Source organism: Pteronotus mesoamericanus, unplaced genomic scaffold (assembly GCF_021234165.1).
Source record: "Pteronotus mesoamericanus isolate MK-2021 breed Mesoamerican mustached bat unplaced genomic scaffold, CSHL_Meso_final scaffold_137, whole genome shotgun sequence".
NCBI lineage: Eukaryota > Metazoa > Chordata > Mammalia > Chiroptera > Mormoopidae > Pteronotus > Pteronotus mesoamericanus.
This window is the reverse complement of record NW_026555306.1, coordinates 734306-761495: the sequence shown is the minus strand read 5'-3', so window position 1 is coordinate 761495 and position 27190 is coordinate 734306. Positions and strand designations below refer to the sequence as shown.

The following is a 27190-nucleotide window of genomic DNA, read 5'->3' as shown; positions in this document are numbered from 1 at the left end:
TAGGATCAAGAACACACTTCTTCCTTAGTGGTTGTGTTTGATGAAAGGGAAGGTGACTGCAGAGAAAAATATAATGTCTGAATGGAAAACTCCAGAAGCACAGCCTTCTGGGAGATCAGATCCTGGCTCTGTTCAGGGAGTCTCAGTTACTTTGCACCTCTTAATAAACTTCAGGGTCTGAGGTACGTGCAAAATGGGACTTGACTGAAAGAGACTTCGCTGTGTGTCCCTCCACTGTGCAGAAAGCAGTTTTGTTGTGATGCGGAGGCCTTCGTGTTCCCTCAGAGTCACTAAGCTTTAGGCATGTTTTTCCTGATTGCAGGGCTCTGATCTCCATAATTTCAAGCATTTTCTTTAGAAATGTAGTTGTAATTGCAGATTCTTTTTCTTTTTGCCTATGTGAAGTACTTAAGAGTCTGCTTAAAATCTTCTTGCTTGTGTTATGATTCAGAGAGTATCTGTCACAAGGGCCTGTGACCATCCCTTAAAATTTAATCCTCCTGGTGTTTGTTTCTCTTTCTCTGTGGGAGGTAGCAGCCTAACTTGGGTCCTTTGAAACCCTGAGGTAAAAAGTCATCGTGTGAAGATTTTATGAACAGTCTTCCTTTTCTTTTCTGTAACACCAATTAGCAAACAGAGATGCCTTAGAGTCTTTCTCCTGTTCTTTGTCATGACAATTAGGTTTATTTTACCATTTTATTGTTGTTCAAGTCCAGATTTGTCCATTTCTCTCCCACCCCTCCCATCCCCATTTCCCACCCTCAGTCCTGACCTCTTTTGGCTTTGTCCTTGGGTCCTTTATGCAAGTTCCTTGATGACCCTTCTCCATTTTCCCCGTGTTACCCCCTCCCCCCACTCCTCTGGTGACTGTCAGTTTGTTCTTAATTTCAATGTCTCTGGTTATATTTTGTTTGCTAGTTCGTTCTGTTGATTAGGTTCCCCTTATAGAAGAGATCATGCAGAATGTGCCTACACCACCTGGCTCATTTCACTAGCATCATGCTCTCCAGTAACATCCATGGTGTCACAAAGGGTAGGAGCTCCTTCTTTCTTTCTTCTGCGTAGCATTCCATTGTGTAAATGTACCACAGTTTTTCTGATCCTCTCATTTACTGATGGGCACTTAGGTTGCCCTCAACACTTGGCTATTGTAAATAGTGCTTCTATGAACATTGGGGTACATAGGCTCTTTTGAGTTGGTGTTTCAAGATTCTTAGGGAATAGTCCCAGCAGTGGAATTGTGTGGATCTCCACAGCCTTCTGTTTCCGGAGTGTTGAGTTCCGGCTCACTACACTAAGGAAGTGTCTTTAATAAATACTCCCTTGCCTCTCTAATCTTGTTTCATGCACACCTCACTCTGACATGACCTGCTTCTTATTCCATGATCCTGTCACCTTGCTCACAGTGTCCAGTCTACCATATTTTCAAATCTTCCAATTATTTGTAGTCTGGCTGTATCTTCCAAGTAAGTGTTTCCAGTTGTCTTGCCTCCATCCTGAATTGGTGTCCACAGCAAAAGATCAGCTGACTGCCCAGATTTTTCTGGGGTCAAGGTTGCTTCAAAGTGGCCTTAGTCTTAGAATCTGAGGAAAAGGCCAGGTGTGAAAATCTGCACCTCTGCAGCGGCCTAACCATCAACAGTGCTCTCATTCTATATATATTACACTCACCTTCAAGGAACAAGTTTACAGAGAGTGTAAAACTATTCTGTCATGCAACTCTGAAACTCTACTAAACATGTGGGTCCCTGTCATACCTGCCCCCACAGGCCTACACTGGAAGACTCTGCTTTGTACTTCCTGTGACATGAAACTCAGGTGAGATGTCAGTGTTCAGGAAACAAGCTGAACAGCTGTACTAGGCAACAAGAGTTGTGGAACAGAGATAAGCCATAAGAATGAAGGGAAAGAAGGAGATGAGCACCCTGTCGTGGTCTAGGAGTCTGAAGTTTGATGAAGATTTGTATGGTTGGGGACACCATGAATACCGAAGATTTAGTTGGAAGGGAGTTGCAGTGAGAGGTAGTCTGACCAGCAAAGGGGTTCAAACAGTGGTGCCTGTGAAAGGTGGGGAATGGAGGGAAGGCTTGAAGAGAGGACCAGACTGAAGCCCAGAGGTGTCTGTCTCTCTTTTGACCGAGTGGGAACATGTGCAGCAGACTCCCAAAATGTGGTCTGAGGGCCTAGAGTCCACACAGCCCGGGAGAGCTTGAATAGCTAAAACTCACCCCTGTACCATATGATGTTCTTCCACTGGGTTAACAAGTTGGCCACAATCCGAAGGATTTTTGTCAGTAAGGCTGTCGAGGTACCTAGGGAGGAGCAAATAAAGTGTCTGATTGTGTGTGTGGTTGAATGGGGGAATTAAACACCAGAATGAACATGGAGTGGAGACTTTTACTTCTTTTTTTCTGTTGTTTTTTTTTTCATTTTACTTATTTTTATTGTTCAAATTGATTTGTCTCCATTTTCCTGTGACCCCTTTCTCCTGCCTCAGCCAGAGACTTTCACTTCTTTGTTGACTAGTGACAGTGAATTTCTGTGATTCCAGGGTGACTCCTATGTGACAGGTCACAATGCTAAAGAAGTAGGTGCTTCTTCTTAAATCCTTCCTGTGGCTCACAGTTCACTCACATCAAAATCTAAAGTCTTCACCAGAGTTCACAAGATTTCACATTAGTGCTGTTCAAAGTGGTGGTCTGCACGAAGCAGGAAGTTTCCACCGGTAGGTCAAGTACCTGAGTGCTGTGTGTGAAAACGTCTTGCAATGAAGGACATCTGAGCTGAAAAAAACAGAGCTGTTAGTGCTGTGTTTGTTATACACTGTATTCCAGGTTATTTGGCTCCTTACTGATCACCCTTTGATAGAATTGTCCTAAAAAATCTGTTTTCTGTTTACACTCCTCATATCATTTTCACATCCCATCTATTGTGATCACAGTGGCTGTCTGACCATCAGACGTGGAAAGCCACTGTCTGCACCAGGGCCATTGCGTGGTCGTTCCCTCCCTGTAATCTTTCTACAGAGACCTCCGTAAACCCTTTCTGTCTTTTCTAGGTCTTGCTCAAATGTCACATAGTCATGGAGGATTTCTTTGACCTTTTTACATAAGAAGGCATCCCCAACCCACCATCTCTCCATTTCACCCCACTTCACTATGCTTTAGAAGGGTTATACTCATCAGGAAAGTTTTGGGCAATTTCTCTTGGATTTATTCATTCACCTGATTTATCCACTAGGCTCTCATTTCTACTCTGATTTCTTTCCATGCCCCTTGCTCAGGTGAAGGATTGTCTCCTCAAACCATTCACAGTATGGACTCAACCTCCCTGGAATTTCTGTGAGCAAGTTGGTCAACTAAACCACTCAGGGCTCTTAATTTTACAATTTTAGCCTTGGTGCTGCCTTTTGCCCCACAGTTACCCCTTCTCTAATATCACTCCAGCCTCAAGTGCTTGAGCAGGCAGGTATTCCTTGGCAGAGAGTTTTTATTCCCAATACTACCCCACCTGGTGAGCTCTCTGCATCCCACCCAGCTATCCCCTATGGCCCAGGGCATGGACCCCGGGCAGGGCATCATACAGACCTCTCCACAGACCAGGCCATAGACTGCTTGTGTTTAAAGATATTTATTTAATTTTTATGTCCTTATTTGTTGTTCTATCTACTTCATTGGATGATATGTATACAGACTTGCACAAGTAATTTTTGAATTACCAATATTTTCAATATATAATGATATTTCCATTAAGTAGTATAGAGAAGGCAAGGAATTCATCAACTGTATGTATTTAGTTTTTTTTAAACCACTTTTGCTTATTTGGTTTGAGAAGCTCCTTCTTAATGAAATATGTGGTATTTTTTTAGTGATAACAATAAAACATTATTCCATAGCAGTCTCAATCATTCTCATTAGAAATATTAAAATACTTCACTTGTAGATGTATACTTCAATTTTGCACATGTTGTTGATTCATCCTATAGGTAAGTAATTAATACTTTTAGCAAAAGCAGCATCATTGTATTCATGAAAATTGTTGCCAACACTAGAAACTGGGTTAGTTTTTATTGTATTTCTTAATGTATATAAGCCAATTAAGCATGGGAAATTTAATAAACTAATTCTAATTATTTATGGAAGAGATTGACACTCATGCATATATATAGACAGACACAAACAACAATCTAATAGTTTTATTTTAAAAATAATTAACATCTGAGAATATGGGGAAGGTATCTAAGGTTTAGAATGTAGCTTAGAAAAAATGTGGGAAAAAATATTAATATATAGAAAAAAGGAAGCTCATGAAATGGCAAATTGTGAAAGTCATAGAGGAATCAATCCATGAATATGCTGCTCAGCAGGGAGGTGACAGTCAGATCATATATGAACAAGTATGATTGCAGCCCTACACACTGGTCAGGATGACTTGGCAATGTTTTCTCTGCAGGATCTGAGAATATAGTTCTCTGGCAGTCACAGGGTCAAGTGACCAACTGGCATGAATTCGAAGGCATGGAAAGATAAGATGATGCTGTACAGCTGTATAGTCAAGTTATATACAAATTTCCAACTAACATTGCTTTGAATAAAGCTTAAAGTTGCTATTTGAAAATTTCAGAGAAAAAGTGTAGAGACTAGTCAGGAACTGAGTAAGAATCTGGAACAATTTGTTTAAGACCAAGAAACCTTTCATAAACTTGTTTGGCTTTATATCATAGTGAACATGACTATGCTAAAGCAGCTTGTTGTTTGCAGGAGCATATGATTAGTTATCAACACAACTACTCATAATGGCAGCAGCATAGTGAGATTAAATATATCCAAGGTAAACTGAAAGCCTCGATCTTATAGGAAAGTGTTTTGCACAAACATTGAAACTGAACATGAATATGAGAGCTTTGTTTGGGCTTTATATATGGGCAAGTCATATTGCTTCTAATTCAAAAGCAAATGCAAAAAAAAGTGTACAATATAAAATAGGCTTAATGGGCAGCTAGTCAAATAAACAGAGCTTACCATTTTGCAGGTAAGAAGGAGACCAAATACTCCCTTAAGGCAGTCAAAGACATGTTGGAAACACAGCAGATTGTCCAGTCTTAAGATCTGAAAACCTCTTTCATGTTATATTTCACAACTGCACAACTGAACTTACTGGCCTCTGACTTATTTACTAAATGCCCAGCACTGTTTACATACTAATTATCTCTTTAGGTAGTTGTAAATATTCGTTGTGCTGCGTGATCAGGGCAGTAACTCCCGTGTCGGGGTGTGGGGAACAGAGTGCTCTGCAGGGAGCACGGTGCTCCCTGAATCTGAAGGTTACCACCCGGGGCCAGCTGAGATGGGAGCAGGGCTCTGAATTCAGCAGAGCCCATCCTGGGCTTGTCACAGATGAGGGCAATAAACACGAATCATCACAAACACTTCTCTGTTTGCCAGGAGAATGGACATGGGCACTTCCTTCTTGGTGGAGAAGCTCCTGGCACATCCCTTTAGTGGGGAAGGCCCCGAGTCCCTTTGTCCAAAGGCTTTTATTGAAAAGGTTATCAGTGGGGCTAGGTTAACAGGAATGCACAGATTATTTCATTACATCAGTATGTCAGTGTTCACAGAGACTAGGTGATCTTTTGAAGAAAACAAATGGCAGGAACATTGATTTACATGGGTTAGAGAGCAGACTAGTAAACAAGAGAGACGACTAAACTTGAGAGCATAGTAAACATAAGGGTGCCTAAGAATAAAGGGCTAAGGTCTGTGATGTAAATTTCTTTCCCAAGATGAGCTGGCTAGAGCTTTTGAGGGAAGAACAAAGCACACTTTAAAGAATTTACTTTTAGGCCTGATTTCCCCAGGAACCACCAAATCTGGTTTAGGGCTGATTCCTGTATTGTTTCAAGACCGAGCCAGGTGGGAGGAGGGAGCAACCAAGAGACAAGGAGACTTCTTTTTGATAGAATGAGGACTCTGGCCATGTCCAAGCTGAGCCAAGAGGTACAGGCCATTTTGTCTTTTCTCCGTGTTCCCCAAGTTCTTGTCTGCTGCCAATTTCCGATCGGCATCTGTCTTAGGTTGTATACCTCAGCTCAAGGTAACTTACCTGTCTTTGATTAACCAATCCTCCATGGCAAAGCAGAGAGGCAGGAGCTATGCACCTGCCAGGTGGGACAGGTTATGTCTCCTCAGGAGCCTGTTTCTCCAAGGCCTCCTGATTATTTTCATCTTTGGGGCCCTCCAGTCTGTTGTCAGGGTTACAGTTCCTGAAACCAATCGGGGCGTTTCTGAACAGATACTGTTCATAGAAACCTAGAAATACCTTTAATTGCTAAGCAGAAAGATGAGGAAAGTCCATGAAATAAAGATTTAAGTGGGGTGTTACTCATTGTTATCATTCTCTTCAAATTGCAAACATAGAAGTCCTTTCTAAATATAATCTGACATAGAAATTACTTCATTATATAAATCATAATAATTTATTTTGGAAAATAATAAATAAAAAAAATTTTAAGCCATGAAACAGGTAAAAAATGCAAACACCATTAATTTCTAGCAGCCAGGATATGTTCAATTTATACATACATATAGCTAACACTTTTATTAATTTTTAAAGAAGAATTTTAAGATTGGTATTTGCCCAGGGTAAAATTTTCTTAAGAGATGTAAGAGTGTGTGCTCATTAGGTAAGGGAACCTTTTAGCCACTCTTATTAAAAAGCTTCCTTTTCCCATGTTTCTCTTCATTTGTTTAGAATTAAGCAATACAGGCTGAGTTTATATCCTTGTTATCTTTAGGAGGGCCTTGAAAATTGCTGAGAAGGCTTTTAAAAATTCTATTACAGCCCTGGCTCGTGTGGTTCAGTGGATTGGGTGCCAACCTGTGAACTAAAGTGTCACCAGTTTGATTCCCAGTCATGGCACATGCCTGGGCTGTGTCCAGGTCCCCAGTGGGTGGGGGGGGGGCTTGAGAGTCAACCGACATTAATGTTTCTCTTCCTCTCTTCCCCTTCCTTTCCCCTGTCTCTAAAGATAAATGAGTAAGTAAATAAATACATCCTTAAAAACTTCTTTTAGAAATGAGTAAGCAATCACCCTGCTCCCTTTAAACAGAGAAAGAACTGCTGACACCTGAGCTGTTTACCTTGTTGACCTAGGTGCGCTACTTATATGAGAATCCATGATGTGCTTGAACTATGTCTGCTGCCGCCTGTCACTGTGGGTTGAACACTTGGTCTTCGAGTAAGTCAATTTTTGTAACTTCTTTTTTTAAAGCAAAACAGCCACTTCTTCTTTTTCTTCTTCTTCTTCTTCTTTTTTTTTTTGCCACATCACATCTTTCCATGTATTGGCCACATTTTACTGGTTCTCAACAGCCTGGCCTTTAACTGAACCAGCAAGGGAACACGCCGCAGCTCAGAGAACACACACTTTGTGTCCAGGCAGATGCACTCAGATTCCATCACCAGTGCCTCACTCTGTGAAATCAGACGAGCAAGAAATGCCGCTGATCCTTTCACACTAACGTGTTTCTCAGGCCTGTGTAACTGACTGGGGCTCCCTGCAAAGGAAACGCACCACACAGCTTGTTATTAAACAGATGGTGAATTAAGCCTCGTTTCCCTATTATTCTCTTAAGCTGAATATTTCTTTTCTTAAAATTTTAAATTACATTTGACAGTTGATATTATATTAGTTTTAGGTGTACAGTGTAATGGTAAGACATTGATAAGACTTATGAAGTAATCCCCTGACAAGTCTAGGACCACCCTCTCACCATACATAAATATTACAATATTATTGACTACATTCAACATGCTGTACTTGGCATCCTTGTGATTATTTTGCTATCCAGTAGTTTCTCTTCTTAACACCTCACCTCTATAGCCATCAATATCACTCTCCCCGGTGGTCAGTGCACAGAATTTACATGTCCTGCCTGGGTGTGCAGAGCACTCCCTGGGACACCTCCAGGGAACTCAGGTGTGTCACCCTTTAACCCTACAAGCAGCTTCTGCCCCACTCCCAGAAGTGCCTTTGCTCTGCCCACCCCCCCAACCGTAATGCCCACATCTGATGCCAAAGACAGGCTTTAGCTCATGCTGCTTCCATGCCCAGAACTGTTCCTTTCTTCTGCAGGGTTCAGATCCTAGTGTTTACCAGGCTGAAGCTCATATTATCATATTTGGTTTAATACATGCCAGGGATTCAAATCAAAATAGCACTAAGTCTCTGCCCTCCAGGAATTAGGTTCCAGTGAGAAAAGCAGACACACTGTAAATATGCAACTTGGAGATCTGTGGGGTTGATGGACTGAGACTGGAATGCAGGGAGCTTTGAGTTTCCCAATGCCCCTCACTTGCTCTGGGCCCTTTGTCACTTTAGCCCTTCACCCCTCCAATTTGAAAGTATTAATAGTATCAATTGATAGGGTTGTTTTTAAAACTAAGTAAGTTAAAGTGTTCAAAGGGCTTAGCACAGTGTCTGGAACACATGAAAAAATGTAGGTCTTCAAAAACTAAGCATGACATACAAAGTATGAAAAGTCAAATTTTTTGTGTATCAGTTATTCATGATAAAAGAGCATACCATTCACATTTGGGGGGACACACCCCCGAGAGCTCAGAAATTGGCTCTGCCTCCTCCCCACATGGCCGGAGAGGCCTGGTGGTGGTGCCGCCCCACCTGACCTGCCAGAAATCAGACCTGAGGCCCAGCTTCCTGCCCTCCCGCATCCCTGCTCCCTTGGCCTCCCTCAGCCTGGAGACACCCTTGGCCACTGGGGTCCCCAGGGGGCTGCGGAGATGAGCATGGCTTTGCTGGGTGGGGGCCCTGCTCTCTCTCAGAACGAGAAGGGGGAACAGGTTCTTATAACAATCTTATTAATTTTATATAGATGACTTGTTACCAAAAACTCATAACACAAACAAAAGGAATAACAATCTCACTTTAAAACTTAGCTCTGCTTGTCAATACTTGTCCAAGCACAAGGACCATCTTTATTTGCAGAGCCCTGTGGTCAGGAGAAGCACCCAGGGGTGCACCCTGACCCCACTGGCTCTGGTTTGCCCCTTGTCAGGTGCAGGGATCTGGCAGTTGAGCAGATGATGCTATCGCAGCACAGCCCCAGTGGCTGGGCCCCACAAACTGGCCTCTGCAGCTGGATTTCTACTGTGAGTGATTTTAGAACAACGTTTCATAGCCAACAGGACGCAGAAGAGGTGCCGAGGAGCACCTGGGAAGGGGCCGCCCTCTCACACTGTCTGCCCCTTCTGGCTGGACCCTGCCGGGCCCCCTAGAAGCCAAAGGAGGCTGGCCTGGCCCCTGGTGTCTGTGCTGCTCATATCCCAGAGTGACCAGCCCACACCTAGGACATGGCAGGTTTCAGAGGAGGAGGCAGCACATGTCACAGGGACACTGGGTGAAATCTGTGTGGAACAGAGGTGTGTAGCTGTGGCCCAGCTCTGAGGGAGGCGCTTGGTCTGGCAGGTGCTGGGGGAGCTGATTCTGTAGCTGGTGGCACTGCCATCACTGACGTCATTGTCTGAGAGCATCAGCATAGCAGGTTTGCACCTGCACCCGTGAGCGCGCACACCTGTCTCCTGAGGCTCTTAGAAATCCTGACGTATTGCTCGTCCATAGTGGGAAAGCCTCTACTCTGCACCATTATAAATAGCGTTGAGTGTAGGTCTGTGGGTATTTTATGACTTGAGTTTCTCATGGGATTCACTGGGGGATGGACACAGACACTTGTCCCCCTAGGGAGGGCCCGCTTCACGGGCTCAGTCTGTGCAGTCACTTAGAAGAACCTGCTGTAGGTTTAACACTCAACTTTCATGATCCTGAAATTCTTAATACCTTTTGAACAAAGAGCCTTGCATATTCACTTGATGCTTACTTTTCCTGGTTATGCTCTTTTGAGTGACCCTGGGGTGGAAAAAATTGTTTTGACTCTACTGGAAAGTGCAATTTGCCACCCGATGGCAGTAGTAACACAAGGCAACTTGGAGGATGCATGAAAGGATCTGGGGAGTTTTGGAATTTTTTAATACTTTTTTTGTTTTTGTTTTTTTATCATTACATGTGTTTAATAAGCAGGACCACACTTTCCCCTCATCTGTTGCTCACAGAAGGAGTTTTCTCCATCCCTCATGTACATTAGAGATTCAAATTTAAGGAAATCATAATTACTTGGCTCAAATATGAATAGCATTAAACCTACACAATAAGCACTACACTAAATACTCGTTTTTAGAAAACATACTGGATACAAAATAGAAATAACTGTGTGTATGTGTGCGTGTGTGTGTGTGTGTGTGTGTTGATGATGTGAAAGAACATAACTGATTCTTCATCTTCCGAGAGGGAAAAAGCTTAAAATAGATAATGTGTAAAAGTGGAAAAGCAGTTAGGACCCTCAAAACATGTTACTCAGAGATAATGTTCATTATATTCAGGAGGTGTGCCATTGTTTGGAGCAGAAATCCTTAGCACAGCTCAGAAAAAATAGTTTTGACCTTCCTGTGATCACTCTGAACCAGCACACTCAGAGACATGGGGCTTATTATGATAGAGTGTGGTGTTGTCACAAATACAAGAAAAGTGTCCAACAGAAGGGAGCTGGGGACTGGCTTTTCTCACAGTGTGAATACAAGATACAGAATTATAAGTTTATGTTCCACCCACAGTGGGATTTAAAATCACTTTGGGGTTGCAGGTGATCATATTTAAAAAAAAAAAGCTATATCTGGGTACTACTTACTGATTAAGATTTGTCCAAGAAACACACACCTTTTTTAAAAAATTGTTTTGACTCTAGGTCTTTATTTTTATTTTTATTTTTAAATTATTTATTTATTTATATATAGACAGAAGGGAAGGGAAGGAGAAAGAAGGGGAGAGAAACATCAATGTGTGGTTGCCTCTTGTACGCCCCCAAGTGGGGACCTGGCCCACAACCCAGGCATGTGCCCTGACTGGGAATCGAGCCGGTGACCCTTTGGTTCACAGGTCAGTGTTCAATCTACTGAGCTACACCAGCCAGGGCAGAAACCCAAACTTTTTGTCTCTTTGTCTGATTGACATAAGATGAGCACAGAAGTGTTTTCTGTTTCTATTGTGTTGTTGTTATTTTTAATACAAGGAACATAGAATTAAAAAAAAAAATTATAATCCTTAAGCCATGAACCAGAATCATCATTACTTAAAAATGGTCTGCTTCTTCTTCTTTTTTTTTTAGAAAAATTATTGAACTTTGTCATGGCAGTGTATGTGGGGAAAGGGTCAGAGAGGGAACAATGTCATTTGCCCAGCTCTCTGTTCACTTTCAGCCACATCCCCTGCTACCTACCAGAAAATTGGGCCCTTCTGGTGCTGATTCCCAGGTGGGTGGGCTTGTGTACATTCTAGGACCCTGTGGTCCTCTCCAGTGAACACTCTTGTGAGACTGGGAGTTTTTCCCACTGCACAACCCCCACAGTTTTTTACATCCAGAGATTTTGAGGCTTTCTTTTCCCACACTGGAACTCTGGGTTGCATGGTGTGCCCACTCCCAAGTTGTTCTTCCAGGTTTATCTGCATGCAAATGTGGGACCCCAGCACCCACCTTGCTGTGTGCTCTTCTCCACCTGGGTTGCCCTTCTCTGCCCTTCCTATGATCTGGATGAATGTTTCTATGTTAAGTACTTGGTTGCTGGACTTCCATGCAGTTCAATTTTCTGGCAGTTCTGGTTGTTTTCTGCTTTTAAATTGGTTGTCCTTGTTTTGGTTGTGTGAGGAGACAAAGTGTATGTACCTACGACTCCTGGCAAATACCTAAGGTTCAACCCCTTACACCCTAACAAGATTTGGGCTACTGAGACAAAGCAATATGGCCCAAATGAAAGAACAGATCAAAAGTCCAGAAAAACAACTAAGCAACATAGAGATAGCCAACATATCAGATGCAGAGTTCAAAACACTGGTAATCTGGATGCTCATAGAAATGGTTGAGTATGGTCACAAAGTAGAGGAACAAGTGAAGGCTATGCAAAGTGAAATAAAGAAAAATATACAGGGAACCAACAGATGAGGGAAGGGAATTGGGACTCAAATAATTTGGAACAGAAGGAAGAGATAAACATTGAACCAGAACAGAATGAAGAAACAAACATTTAAAAAAAAATGAGGAGAGGCTTAAGAACTTCTGGGACAACTTTAAACATTTCAACATTTGAATCATAGGGGTGCCAGAAGAAGAAGAGGAAGAGCAAGAAATTTAAAACTTACTTGAAAAAAATAATGAAGGGGAACCTCCCCAATCTGGCAAAGGAAATAGACTTTCAAGAAGTCCAGGAAGCTCAAAGAGTCCCAAAGATGTTGGACTCAAGGAAGCACACACCAAGGCACTTCATAATTGCATTATCAATTTAGAGATAAGGAGAGAATCTTAAAAACAACAGGAGAAAAGGAGAAAGTTACCTACAAAGGAGTGCCCATAAGACTATCAGTGATTTCTCAAAAGAAACCTTACAGGAAAGAAGGGGCTGGAAAGAAATATTCAAAGGCATGAAAGGCAACGACCTACATCCAAGATTACTCTATCCAGAAAAGCTATTGTTTAGAATTGAAGGGCAGATAAAGTGCTTCCCAGATAAGGTCAAGTTAAAGGAGTTCATTGTCACCAAGCCCTTATTATATGAAATGTCAAAGGGACTTATCTAAGAAAAAGAAGAACAAAAGTTATGAATAGTAAAATGACAACAAACTCACAACTATCAACAACTGAACCTAGCTCTGGCTGGTGTGGCTCAATGGATTGAGTGCCGACCTGTGAACCAGAGTGTTGCTGATTGATTCCTGGTTGGGGCACATGCCTGGGTTGCAGGCTGGGTCCCTGGTGGGGGGGACTCGAGAGGAAGTCACATATTAATGTTTCTCTCCATCTCTTTCTCCCTCCCTTCCCCTCTCTCTAAAACTAAATAAATAAAATCTTAAAAAAAACCCAACTGAACCTAAATACAAAACAAGATGACCTAAGCAAACAGCTAAAACAGGAACAGAATCACAGAAATAGAGATCACATGGAGGGTTATCAGTGGGGAGGGAGGGGGGTGAGAAAGGGGAAAAAGGTACAGGGAATAAGAAGAATAAATGGTAGGTACAAAATGGACAGGGGAGGTTGAAAATAGTACAGGAAATGGAAATGCCAAAGAATTCACATGTATAACCCATGGACATGACTAAGCAGGGGATGCTGGTGGAAGGGGGTACAAGGTAGAGAGGAATAAAGGGGAGGAAAAAATAGGGCAACTGTAATAGCATAAAAAAATATTATAAAATAAATAAATAATAAAATAATGAAAATAAACATTAAAAATAAAAATTATTTAACTTAAATTTTATTTTATTTTTTTTTACTTACTATTTGAAAATAGACTGAAGATGAGGCTTCCAGGATAATCCCCTCAAGCAGGACTGGAGATGTGTCTCACTAAGAAATGTGCTGCCGCTTCCTGGGAAGCCTGCTCACTGCTTTGCTCTCTGGCCACAGCCCGCGTGCAGCTTTGGGAGCCCCGAGTGCTGGGACAGCCATAATGCACACCTCACAAAACCACAATCCTCCCCAGAGTTCTTACATTAAATCTGTTGTCAGAGATTCCAAGAATTCCTGAGTTCCGCTTCTCAGTGTTGGTGTGTTTTCCAAAAAGTTTGAAAGAGTACGAGTTAAGCTCATCTGGGATATCTTTCCTAGACATCATTAGGGCACCTATAAAGTAACCAGTGCAGCACCAAGATTATTACTCTCCTACCTTCCAACTTAATTTTCCCAGATTCTTTCTATTCCCTCTCAAGATCTACTTTATCCTTTTATGTGCTCGTTAGAAATACTGGGGTCATCTGTGATGCCTCTCGTGCCCTCGTGCTAACCTCTAACCCATCAGCACACCTGCAGTCAGTCTGCAATGTATAGATAGAAACAGAGCACTCTGGTCCAAGCCATCGTCACTCTTATGTGGTGTTATCGTTACATTTTCCCAACTGGTCTTCCTGCTGCCTTCTTGTCCCAATGAGATCAATCTCCCAGGAAGGACCTATTGAATCCTTAGAGTTGAATTCCTTTAAAACCCTATTCAGGGCAGCCCGTTCCTCCCCAAAGCCCTCTTGTCACTCTCATCGCCTTCACGCAGAACTCCAAAGTCTCCACCACAAGGTCCTGTGTGAGAGCTGCCCACAGTGCTGGTCTGCACAGAACAGGGAGCTTTCTCAGATGGCCAAGCAACTCAGTGCTTTGGTTTGTAAAGCCTTGCCAAGAAGAACATGTCAGTTGAAAAAAACAAACAAACAACTGGACACTTAGTGATGTGGGTGCTCTACTTTCTGACCCAGGCTGTTTAGCTTCACATACATCACCATTTGATAGCACTTCCCTGCAATATCTGGCTCCTGGTTATACTTCTCATTTCATTCTTTTTTATTTTTTCTGGCCACAATGGCTTTTTGACCTCTGAACATGGTAAGGCACATTCTGCACTAAGTTCACTGTGCAAGCTGCTCTGTTTCCCTTAACTGATCTTTCTTTAAAGTTTCCCATGGTCCCTTTCACCTCCCTCTAGGTCTCACTCAAATGTTTCAGTGTCATGGAGATTCCCTGTCCCTCTTACATTTCTAAGTTACCCTCAGCTCATCTACTCCCTCTCTTCTTTATTACCCTTTAGAGGACCTATTGCCATTTGAAGTACTGCTTGTTCATTCCTTGATCTCCTCTCTTTCATTATAAGAACATCAGCTCCATAAGGCCAGTGACTCTCAGGATCACCTTTCTGTTTCTACAGAAAGCCTGTGCACAATGTCTGCTTATTCTTCAAAAGGCAATTAACTCAGATGTTAATATTTGCATGTTAGAAATGAGCACCTTTCCTTCAGTGTCACTGCCTGTGAAATGTGTATGATTCCAGGCTTGTCAATGTGTAGGAATCATGCTAATAATGGGCCTCATTTCTGATATCTATGGCTCAGTAACAAGAGACACCAAACTTAAAATTGCAGCATACCTGCTATAAGGGACAGGGAGACAACAAACTTCAATCATAATAAATGTTTCATTTTTTAGGAGGTAATGAAAACCCAAAACCTTGGGTGAAATTGCCTGGAGAAAAGACATATCGGGGTGCTTCTGAAGAGTCTACCCTCTGGGGTTCTCACGGTTCCCTTCCCTCCATCTCACAATGCCCCTGAGAGACCCTCACTGTTCTCACATTGTGTTTCAGAAAGAAAACCTCACTCCTACATGGGTTGTCTGTTAACAAGGCCTGAGGCTCAGTTTGACTCTTCTGCCATCCTCTGTGCTTACCTACCCCTGTATGTGGATTAGACAAATAGAACAGTCATTCTTCTTTTTACTTACTATTGTGTCTCTGCGGTACATCCATGTTGGTATATGTGACCTTATTCCTGTTATTGCCATCATTACAAGGTGTTTACACTTCTTCAGGAGGTGACACATTTATTAAATTCAGGAACATTGACAATATGGGACATAATCTGTGGATTTTGAAAGACAAAGTTCATTACATGCTTAAAAGCATATAAAGTTTTTCAAAATGCTATGACTTTACTTTTAACAATGATATGATCATTGACAAGCTCAATGCTCTTTAAAAAACTGTATTGCACTGCTAAATAGACATAATTATTCTTTGGAAACATATATTCTTTGAAAACACATAAAATATTATTTTAATAAATAGCTTTATTAAGGGCAAAAATGTCATTATCAAAATGAATCATTATGCTTTTGTACAAGTATTGTTTATACTAAAGACAGAACAATCACATTTAAAGTCAAAGTGATTATGGAACAAGACCATAAATGATAATTTATAAGCTAGTTTATTCAGAAAGCACAAGAACTTTCATACCGTGTACAATGAATTTACAAAATATAATCAAGCTCACAACTGTGTGACCACGCAAGTCAGGAAATAGTTCATTGCAACATCCAGAAGCACCTGTGTACACAGTCCTGGCCACAAAATCCTTCCTTGAACCCAGAAGTGATATTTCTTGAATTTTTTTTTCCAGGTTTTATTTGCTTCAGTTTTCCCTATGACACTAAATATATCAATAGAGATTGGGGTTTAGACTTTGATCAGTGTCCTAATGACTCATGTCATATTACAAGAGTCAATTTATCTTGACTCTTTTACTCTATATTTAGTTAGAAATATCAAGCACATTATGGCAAACCAGGGGTAACTATTTTTAATATCTTTAATTCTATTGTGATAAGATGCACAAAAATAAAATTTACCATTGTAAGCATTTTTAAGTGCACAATTCATTGGTATTTAGTATATTTATAGTGCTGTACATCCAATAGCACCATTTATTTGCAGTGTGATTTTAATTTTTAAATGTTTCAGGACAATCTGGTTTTTCAGATATTGTGCTCACTATTTAGGCAGTAATTAAGCCACAATCATTTGCAACATATCACATAAAAATAATATTGTTTTTACTTTTTTAAATTTTTGTTACTATTATAGATGTTCTTATTTTCCACTCTTTGTTCACCTCCACTTAGCCCCCACATCCCCTTTCCTCTGGCCATCACCACACTGTTGTCTGACCTATGGGTCATACATATATATTCTTTAGCTAATTCCTTTAACATATTTTATACAGTTTCTCCTCATCTCTCCCCTCTATCAGTCTGTTCCATGTATGCATGCTTCTGTTATCCCTTGGTTTGTTAGTTTATTTTGTTCATTAGAATTCACTTTTGGGGTTTTTTTTAGCATAGTTTGAGAAGAATAGATGTTCATCTATGCTTGATAAAATTCACCTGTGAAGCTATGCAGTCTAAGACTTTTTTTTTATGAAAGCTTTTTGGCCCTGGACCATGTGGCTCAGTTGATTGTGTGCTGCCCTGCAAACCAAAAGGTAGCAGGTTTGATTTTCTGTCAGGACACATGTCTGAATTAAAGGTTCTATCCCCAGCTGGGGTGCATGCAAAAGGCAACTGATCAATATTTCTCTCTTGCATCAGTGATTTTATCCTTCAACTTTCCCCTCCCTTCTTCCCTGCTAGAATCAATACAAAGAAAAAACGTAAAAAAAAAAAAAAGTGTTTGGATTATTCCTTCAGTTTCTCTGGTTGTAATTCTATCTATTCAGATTCTCCATTTATTTCTGATTCAGTTTTATAAAATTGTATGTTTCTACAAATTTATCCATTTCTTCCACACTGAAGTTTATGTTAATTGGTGTTCAATTTGTTGGCCTACAGTTGTTAATTACAATTTTTTTTTTTTGCAATTTTCTGTATTTCTTCAATGTCAGTTGTTACTTCTCTTTTATATCTAATTGTATTTAGGTAAGACCTTCTTCTCGTTTGATGAGTTTGATTAAAGGTTTGTCAATCTTGTTTATCTTCTCAGAGAACCAGCTCTTGGATTCATTGATCTTTTGTATTATTTCTTTAGATGCAAATTCATTTATTTCTGCTCTGATCTTTTTTTTCCCTTTCTCCTCATGTTAGGCTTTGTTTGTTTATTTTTCCATTTATTTAAGTGTAAATTTAGATTGTTTGAGTTACATTTTTATTGTTTTCTGGGGTATGTCTGTAATGCTATAAATTTTCCTCTTAAAACTGCTTTCCCCAGGTCCTATAGATTTTGAGTTGTTGTGTTATTTTTATTTGTTTTAAGATAAGTTTTGATTTTCCCAAATCTCATTGTTAACCCATTCATTGTTTAGTAACATGTTAGGCCCTATGACTTTGTGTGCTTTTCAATTTTTTCCTTATGGTTGATTTCTAGTTTCATACCATTATGCTCTGAGAAGATGCTTGATATGATTTCAGTCCTTTTAAATTATTTGACCTGTTTTGTGTCTTAACATGTGGTCAATTGTTTAAAATGTTCCATGTGTACTTGAAAAGAATCTCTATTCAGCTTCTTTGAGATGAAATGCTCTGAAGCTACCAATTAAATCCAACTGATCTACTGTGGCCTATATAGCTACCAATTCCTTGTTGATTTTCTGTCTGGAAAATCTATCCTTTGATGCCAATTGGATATTAAAATCTATTACAGTGACTGTATTACTGTCAATATCTCACTTTATGTCTATCAAGATTTGTTTTACATGATTTAGGTGCTCATATGTTGGGTGCATAAATGTTTACCAGAGTTACACCTGCTTGTTGAATTGATTCTTTTTTCATTATGCAGTGTCCTTTATCCCTTACTATAGTTTTTGTTTTAAAGTTTATGTCAGATATAAAAATTACTACCCCAGGTTCTTAAAATTTTTAATTTGTATAAAATATTTTCCACCATTTACATTTACTCTCTGTGAATCTTTTGTTCTGAGGTGAGGCTTCTGTAGACAGCATATACATGAGTCTTGATTTCTTATCCACTCAGCTATTCTGTGCCTTGACTGGACATATCATAGGACTGCAGCATTTAAGACACATGCATTTATAGTGATTATTGATATATATGCATTTTTTGCCATTTTATTCTTTTAAGTCTGCTTCTCTGTTTCCTCCTTCTCCTTCCCCTTCACTTTCTCCTTTCCCTCTCTCTCCTCCGTATCCCCCCTCTCCTACTTCATTTCCCTCTTATCCTCCACCTTCTCCTCCTCAAGCAGGCCCTTCCACATTTCTTGTAGTACTGGTTTAGTATTAACAAACTCCTTTAGTTCATTCTAGTCTGAGAGGATAACTGTTGTTTCTTCCATTTTAAATGAGAGCTTTGCTGAGCAAAGTAGCCTTGGCTGTTAGTTCTTGCTTTTCATCACTTTAAATATTTCATGCCAATTCCTTTTGGCCTAAATATTTCTGTTGAGAAGACAGCTAAGAGTCTGATGAAAGCTCCTTTGTAGGTGATTACTTGCTTTTTTTCCTTGCTGTTCTTAGGATTCTCTGTCCTTAACATTTGCCATTTTAATTATAGTATGTCTTTGTGTGGGCCTGTTTAAGTTCATCTTGTTATGGGACTCTGTGCACTTTATGGACTTGAGTTTCTTCTTTTTTCACTAGGTTAGGGAAGATTTTTGTCAACATTTCTTCAAATAAGTTGTCAATCCCTTGATGTGTCTCTTCTTTCTCTTGAACTGCTGGGATGCAGATTTTGTTACACTTTATGGTGTCCCAGAGTTTCCTTAAAATTTTCTTATTTTTCTCATTCCTTTATCTTTTTGCTGCTCTGATTGAGTGTTTTTATCTATCTTGTCTTCCAGATTGCTGAATGAATCCTCTATTTCATCCAACTGACTTCTTATTTTTTTCTAGTGTATTCTCGAAATCAACTATGATATCCTTCATTTCCAATTGTTCTTTTCATGGTTTCTATGTACTTTTTTTTGATGTTTTAGTTTCCACTGAATTTTTTGAATATCCTTTAACTATTACTTTGAACTACATATCTGACAAATTGCCTCCATCTCATTTTAAGTTCTTTTTTCTGCATTGTTCTATTCTTCCATGGCCTGATTTTTGCCCCCCTACTCTGGCTACCTTGTTGTGTTTATTTTTATGTATTGGATAGGTTTTCTGTGTCTCCAAGTTTTTGTAGGATGGCCTTATCTTCTAGGTGTCCTGTGTGACCCAATGTTGCAATCTCCTTGACCTCCTGAGCTGATTTGTTAGGAATGTTCCTTGTGTGAGTTATGTGAGCCTACAAATTATAATTGAGTCTTGACTGCTGTTGGTCCATTTATGAGTGGAATCAGCCCTCAGGGTGGCTGATGTGCAGCTCAACCACTAGCACAGTGTGCGAGCTGCTGGACAGTTGCTGACCAATAAAACAAATAATAGAAAAAGAAAAAAAGAAGAAGTTAAGAAGAAGAAAAAAAGAAAAGGAAATAGAGAGAAAGAAAAAGAAAAAATAGAAAAAAATAAAAAGGAAAAAAATGGACCTCCCAGCAGTTTAGTGCATAGTGCAATTTTTCTTTAGATACATTGTTTGTGGAATTTCTTGGATGTTGTTCCAGTGGTGTCTGAAAGTGACAGCTTGGTGTGCTGGTTCTGGGTCTCTTGCAAGAGACTTTTATGCAGGCTGATGTCAAATGTTGTCTTTTCCTGTATCTCAGCAACCTCTTTGAAGTTATAAACAGTGTGCACCCTATGACTGCCTCTGCTGGGCCGTAGCGGGGAAATTTAGCTGCACTCCAAAATTAGCTTTTACCAGCACCACGCCTGGGCATAGGACAGCAAACAATTCAAGGAAGACAGGGATCCTCTGTGCCTGCCAGCTGCCCATCAGGTATTGTTACTAAAAAGCCTCTGGTGGAATCAGGAGGTTGAAGCTAGAGGGTCTCATCTCAGGGCGAGGTGCATTCAGGCTTCAGGCAAAGTGGTGGTTGTAATCACCTGCCCCAGAGCCTACAATTTAGTCTGTACCAGATTTTTCTCTGACCTCAGCATAGTAGAACCTCTAGTCATCAGTCAGTGGGGCCTCCAGAGCCCAGAGGGAGAGCCTGTCAGCAGCCAGTGTGTGCAGTACTATCGGGCCTCTCCTGTGGTGTAAAGAACTGGGGTAAAAAGGTCTGTAAAAAGTGGAGGGAGTGGTCTCACCAAAAATCCAGTCATGGACGCCTCCCCCATTGTGTTTGCTCAGACTTCTAAATTTCATCTTGTGCAGCTGACTCCTCAGGGGAGATTAAGACTCATAGGGTGGGAAATTCCACAGGGTGGGGTAATTGCTTTTCTTCAGGCTGATGCTTCTCAGAGTGGAATGCTTCACCAAATGAAGATGGCAACTGTGGAATTAGGATGTGACCCTGTACCAGGATCCTGATGGCTGATCCCAACCTTTCTTCTCAGAGACTTAAGCCCCAGACTCTCCTCAGTCAACCCTAGTCTACACAGCCCTCCATCCCCCAAAGCCGTGGGTGAGTGGCTATGAGTTAACTTTGTGTGTTTGACTTTTAAAACAGTACCTGTGTGTCCAGCAGATTCCATCCCTCCTTGGCAGACAGAAACTGCTTTTCACAAGCCAGGTGTTATGTGGGTGCCTCTGCCTGTCTCTGATGCCTAGGCTGTGGAGTATAGCCTGAGGTGTAAGCCCCCTGCTTCTTAGGGTGAACCCCTCACAGCTGAGATATCTTTCCACAACTCTAGAGGCTCCTTTGGGAGTGAGGCCAGCTGTTTTGCATCTTTGCCCTGTCTACTGTAACCCAATCCAGGTCTGACTGCCTGCCACTCCAAAAGCCAATACACTAGAGAAGGTGCTGATGTGAAGAAAAGTGGTTTATTTTTAGGTGTCAGCCACCTGGAAAATGGATGGCATATCTAAAAGCCCATCTCCCTGAGAAAATGGGCAACTCTTATCTCAAAGACCATCTCAACAGCTCAGTATGGGCAGAGATTTTTATAATGAGGGAGGGGAGAACAAAACAGAGATCAAGGGAGGAGGTTGAGAAGTTCTCTACATGCAGACAAGTACAGATCCTACTGGTGAGGCAAATTACATCTGGTGTGTGTCATCCTGGTTTAGTCAACCTGATTTCATGTCATCCTGGATTTACACAATCTTAGATCCACAGCTGAAGGTCAGCGAATCTCCTATACCTGGGATGCCTTAATGTCAGATCTGTATATTTTGAAGTTAGTTCCTAGGCTTGCTGTGCTCATCTCTGGCTTAGACATGACTGGGGAATAGAGGGAAAGACCAGGAGAGGTCCCAGGACAGCACACCAGCCAGGGGGTTGCCATGACTGAAACCTGGGGAAGGACCAAGGTACACGGATCAGGAGCACAAATTGAAGGCAAGGTTTCCAGCGTCCAGGTCAGCCCTGGCGAGCTGGGCGGATGGCTCTCAAAGCCAGGGCTGTGGCCGGGCTGTGGAAGAGTCACCCTGCAGCCCTAGTGCAGCGAAGTCCCCACCCTTATCACCAGCTCATCCAGTGACAGAGATTTGGAGTTTGTAAGAGCTCAGAGGTCTGGAGGAAGAGACACTGACTGAGGTCCTCAGAGCTTCTGAAGAGGAGCCTGGGTGCTTAGTAAAGAAAGGGATTGAGTGGGGACAAGGGCCTGATGATCTCAAAGTACATGGAACCAAAAACCAAGAAAAGGACTATTTGGGAGGATTGGCAATAGGGGGTTTCTCCAGGCCTCAGAGCTGTTACCAGTTTTCCTTCTTCTGACATCAAAGGCTCTCTCTATAGTATGATGTGCTCTTCAAAACCTTAACCCAAACTTACTCATTAATACATACTATTTCTACCACAATACATTTAGAAATCATGTGTCAAGTCATCATGACCACAAATTATCCAGCTTTAAAGACTTTCACCCTCAGGAGCATGTGTCTCACTTTTCTTAAAGCCACATCAAGGACCTGAAAATACTGGAGCAGAGGCTCCAGGAGAACAAAAGGAAATGGGGACAGGATCCCTCTGTTCTGTATCGCAGTGGCATGGCTTCTTATTGTCCTTTAGAGGTTCACATTTACACTTTCTGTTTTGAATGAGGCAGCACATTTTCTGGTCTGGCCCAAAAGGTGTCTCTAGTGAATGGCTACTGCCCTCACACCTTTTCCTTGCAGTTGTCACTCTATGTCCATGAAGGTTTTTTTTTCTCTGTGATGTCAGAGATCTGTTACCACCTTGCCCTCGACACATGTGCACATGGAATGGCAACCCCTGCAAAATTGGGCACTCAGGATACTAACAGGTGGTAATACTGGAGTTTAGTGAGACACAGGCTGCAGAGATTCCCAAGGGAAGAAAAGGTCAGCTCAACATGTCCCAGGCAGGTGAGTTCAGCCTGGGAGTCCTGGACCAGGGCTGCATTTCAAGTTTAGAAACTGCGGTGAGAAATCAGGTAGGAATTTTCAAAGTGATGGCACTGAGTGCATAGTTTCTTTGAAAGTGAGCCCCTCAAACTAGGTGTAATGTATGAGTGACCCTTCTTTCTTCACCTGTTATTAATCTCGGAATAAATCTTTTGCACTTTTTCGATTTATTGTGAAAGTGGAAAATTGCTAGATGTCTCGCACTGAGTTAAGAAATGCTCCATAATAAAAGCTGAGATTGTAATTTTGTTGACTTAACTTTACATTTTACACCAGATCCCACCTTTGGTTGGTCTCAGAAGCACGATCTTTACAGTGCAGAGGCATTGTGTGCCTCTGAGTACAAGCAGTTTTCATGTAATTACTATGATGGGACTATGTGATAAGCTTGCAGAAATTCAAGTTCTTTCCTTTTTCCAGGAGTCATGTGGAGGGCACAGGGACATTGTGTGGAGAACAGGAATAAGCTAAAAGACACCCATGTAGTCAACAACCCTGATCTCTTCCTTTTTGACTATTTTTCTGTAAATTCTGACATCTTCTTGAGTACTCTTATTTTCATGGCTGTATGTTCATTTGTATAAGTTTAACATGTCTCTGTCCCTTTTATTAATAGACTATAACTGGAATCATTGGTAACACAAACACGGTTTTAGTTCAATGGTCCTAGTTCAGACTGATGCCCACAGAATTAGAAGTAACCTCACTCTTTATGAAGCTAAGTTTCACCCGATGGTAATTTGGGTATTTTTTGGAGAAGAGGGCATCACCCAAAACTAAAGAGACTGCAGGTGATGGTTGAGCTTGAACCTTCCTAACTTCACCAGGCTGTTATAACTCCCATCTTACGTTCAGTAGAACAGCCATCATCAGAGCAAACTATGTGGTGAATGTCAGTTTCTCTTCATTTCAGTAATGAATCAGGACAAAGTAAATTAAAGCAGCCATGATACAGGATCAGCCGTACTCCTGTTCATTTGATATGGCATTTTAAAAGAAAAAAGAAAGAAAAAAGGTGACTGCAGAGGAATATAAAATTACAGCCCCCTGGGAGATGACATTCTGACTCTATTCAAGGACTCAGCTATTTTGCCCTGGTGCCTACATTGCAAGGAACAGATACCTCTTTATACATTGCAGACACTGATGGAGATGCAAACTGGGTTTTCGCTGAAAGAGATTTAGTTGTAGTTCCCTCCACTGTGAAGAAAGCCTCTTGTTATTACTTCGAGGTCTTAATGCTCCCTGAGAGTCAGGAATCATGTTGTCTTACTCAAAACATTGATCCTTAATGTATTTTTAAATCTCCCAATTTTTTCCTTATCTTGCTAATTTTTAAAAAAATGTTTTCCTCTCTTCTGACTTGGTGTTCACAGCAGGAAATGACCTGACTTCTCAGATTCTTCTGAAGACTCAGTTTGCGTCAAAGCAGCCTTTGCTCAGAATCCATGAGGACATGCCAGCATGAAAGGGCACATTCCCACAGCGCCCTGACCATTAACAGTGTACTGGTTCCACATCCATTCTCATGGTACATTCAAGGAACAAGATCACAGAGATTATAAAAGATATTCTATCATAAAACTCAAGTACCTAGTAAACATGCAGGTCTCTGTTACGTCAGCCACCCACAGGCCTGCACGGAATGAGCCTCTTTCCAGACTCCTTCTTTGACCTGCAGCTCAAGGCAGACGTCACTGTCCTTAATCTTTGTTTTCTTTGTTGTTTTTACAAATTCCACATGTCTGTCCTCAAAGATCCTACAACCAGAATTGGGAAGTGGGAAATAAACCTTTTCTCTGGATCCACTTCCTTTCCTGCTCCCTGTGGCCTCTGGTGTATTGGACTGAGGTCCTTGAGGACCTGGCCAGAGGTGGATTGTGTGTAAGCAGAGGTGAGCACAGAGTGAAGTCGTGGAGGAATGGGGTCTGCTCAGGGTCAGATGAGAAATCGTGAAGCCTGGGAGGTGTTAGGGTGTTAAGTGTTATGTGGCTTCAAGGGGACATAATAGTGACACAAAGGAGGTTTTATTTTGCAGGCTCAGAATGAATCTGAATAATATGAGTGAGAGTCTGACCTACCCGTTCAACGAGGAGCCACTGGAGCTCAAGCAGTGAAGTTGGGTGCCATTCTCCCAGGCTGGGTTGAGCATGAGGTTAAGACACAGGGTTTGGAGAAAAGATAATGTTTTGAAGACTCAGGTTAGTTTCCTGACATTAAGACAAGTGGGAGCACCAGGTGTTCAAGCTGGCAGGTGTCTGGAGACAGGGTATATGGGGCAGAAAACAAGGAGGAAGAGGAGACAGAATTAAGACTGGTACTTTCTGAAAGTTAGGGTGTGGGGTGACAGGGAGCAATCCCCCAACAAGTGCACAGTTTCATAGGAGGGATTACAAATTTTAGTGCTGGGTAGATGCGGTGGCTGCACGACGTGAGTTCACTAAATGCCATTGAATTGTTCACTTAACATGATTACTTTTTATTATGTAAACTTAACCTCATAAAATAATTAGGCTGAATTAAAGAAGCCAGGTTAAAAAGAGAGCATACGCATGGTTTTATTTATATAAAATTTCAGAAAATGGAAGGGTATCTATTGATAAAGAAAATGAGTAATTGCGTGAAAATTCTGGGGGTTGGGTGAGGAGCTAAGAAGGATTAAAAAGACAAGAGAGAAAGTTTTGGATAAAATTGATACACTTAGAATGTGTACATATACCAACACTCATCACATTGTAAACTTTACACATATGTGTTTTATTGTCTGCCACTTACACATCTGTCAAACTGGAATCAATGCTTATTGTCATGAAGTGCCTGAGTGATCAGGAGGGAAGCCTATTGTTTTCCTATTCCTGCTGCTCCCAAGTGGGTAGACCCACAATGGGTACCCACAGGAGTGCAATGAAGACAATACCAGCCTTTTTTTTTAGCACTGACTGTGTGCTGGGTTCCTCAGGTGTATAACCTCACTTAATCACCAAAATGAGTGAAATTCACTTCCTTCACTCAACGTTCCTACCTCTGGCCTTTGCACACGCTGTGTCCTCTGCCTGCACCTCTCACTTCTGCCCTTCATGAGCTCCAGATTTCCTGGGCTCATTCTCTATTAGTGGCTTTCCTTTAAAGAAATTTTAACTGGTTCTTCATCCAGTCAGAATTCCAGTTATGTAAAGTAATAATGCTCCATAGTTTACCCTTTTAATCATTATATTTGTAATTTTTTACTCATCTATCAAAGAACATTGACCCTGTGCTCACCATCTGCCTAACACTCTTCTGATCACTAGAAAGAAACTAGACAAAACCTCAGTCCTCATTGACCTGACATACCAATGAGGGAGTCACACGATGATCCAAACAACAGCAATGACAAAAATGTATGATAGTGTGTTAGAATAAAATAATGCATACTTGAGGTGATTTTTCTTTGTTCAATTAAAAAATGTTGGCTCAGCAAAGAGGATTGGAGCAGAGCTCAGAACATATTGGAGCAGAGCTCAGAGGTGTTATGCTAAGTGAAATAAACCTGGTGGGGAAAGACAAATACCATATGATCTCAACTATAACATAAACCTAATGAGCAGCCCTGGCTGGTGTGGCTCAGTGGATTGAGTGCTGGCCTGTGAACAAATGGTTGCTGGTTTGATTCCGAGTCAGGGCACATGCCTGGGTTGAGGGCCAGGGCCCTTGTTGCGGGTGTGCAAGAGGCAACCACACATTGATGTTTCTCTCCTTCTCTTTCTCCCTCCCTTGCCCTTTCCCTAAATATGTATATGTAAAATAGTATTAAAAATCCTAATGAACAAAACAAACAAATGAGTAAAATAGAACCAGAAACCAGGAAAAAAGGAACAGACTGACAGTGACCCGAGGAGAGTGAGGAGGTGGAGAAGGGGGGAAAGAAGGGGAAAGTTCTAGTCAAGGAATATGTATAAATGACCCATGGGCATGAAAACAGGGTGGGGATTAACTATGGGAGTCGGTCCTGGGTAGGCAGAGGAGAGCAACAGGGGAAAAATTTGGACAACTGTAATAGAACTACAGTACAATAAAAAATTGCTTGAGATTTACAAAAAAAGATGAGAGTACAATAAGTCAGAAATAAAGACACCATTGGCCAGAATCTCGCCTTTACTTTGAGTGAACTGGGAAGTCACTAGAGGGTTGACTGTGAATAATCTGTGTTTATTGAAGAAAACAAACATCTTGCCACCCTGAAAGGGTATTGATTTTAAGTTGTTTATTAGGGAAAAAAATCCAGAAAAACAATTGATGTTCCACAGATGCCTGCCAAGAGATATTGACAGAAAATTTGCTTCAGGAGAAGTAGAATGTCCACCTCAGGATAATTTTATTATATATGGTAAATAAAAGTGTTTCAGGCAGACACCTGTTGGCCAGATAT

At 41.2% G+C, this 27190-nt stretch overlaps 1 pseudogene; it reads left to right on the top strand.

Moving 5' to 3' along the window:
* Positions 1 to 4306: 4306 nt before the first annotated feature.
* Positions 4307 to 5105, top strand: LOC129082651 (ER membrane protein complex subunit 2-like; annotated as a pseudogene).
* Positions 5106 to 27190: the final 22085 nt, after the last annotated feature.